At 44.1% G+C, this 608-nt stretch overlaps 1 non-coding gene across 1 annotated transcript; it reads right to left on the minus strand.

Moving 5' to 3' along the window:
- Positions 1 to 395: 395 nt before the first annotated feature.
- Positions 396 to 477, minus strand: trnas-gcu (transfer RNA serine (anticodon GCU)). Its single transcript has one exon. It is a non-coding gene; the product is annotated as a tRNA-Ser (tRNA).
- Positions 478 to 608: the final 131 nt, after the last annotated feature.

Genomic DNA, 608 nt, shown 5'->3' on the forward strand with positions numbered 1-608 from the left:
GGTAAAGCTATTCTTCAATAACTGTCGATCCCATCGAGACATTTAACAAATGTGTTGTCAGGCCGAGTGGTCTCAAGTGCTTGATGAAGTGTGTTGAGGTTTCCGGTTCAAATCCCATCATTGAGGTTGCCCTTGGAAATGCTATTCTTCAATACATGAATCTTATCAGTCGCTCTAGGATTGTGCAGGGATTCTATTTTCATGTGGGGCCATGCAAGAGAGGAAATATGTTTTGTGAAGTGGTTGGCGTTATGATACGCACATGGAGTTCATCGCCTTCACCACTCAGATACCAAGTCCTGTGCTCTCGCGGTGGCAGTCGGCCATGTTTCCAGTGTTTGTGAAAGTCGAAATCTTCCAATGCCATTATAAAGCACAGAATTGTCCTGGTTACACGATGAGGATGGGAAACGAACCCATGCATGCAGAGCACAATGGATTAGCAGTCCATCACCTTAACCACACGGCAACCTCACCCTGTAATAAGAACGTGGCAAATTAACTTAAAAATCTGTAGTTGCTGTATGTAAACCCTTGAATTAAATCTATGAAAGTTAGGCAGAGCAATGGCAGGGCCATGTGTCGATCCCATCGAGACATTTAACAAG

The sequence above is a fragment of the Oncorhynchus masou genome, unplaced genomic scaffold (genome assembly GCF_036934945.1).
Source record: "Oncorhynchus masou masou isolate Uvic2021 unplaced genomic scaffold, UVic_Omas_1.1 unplaced_scaffold_3062, whole genome shotgun sequence".
In the NCBI taxonomy this organism is placed as follows: Eukaryota; Metazoa; Chordata; class Actinopteri; order Salmoniformes; family Salmonidae; genus Oncorhynchus; species Oncorhynchus masou.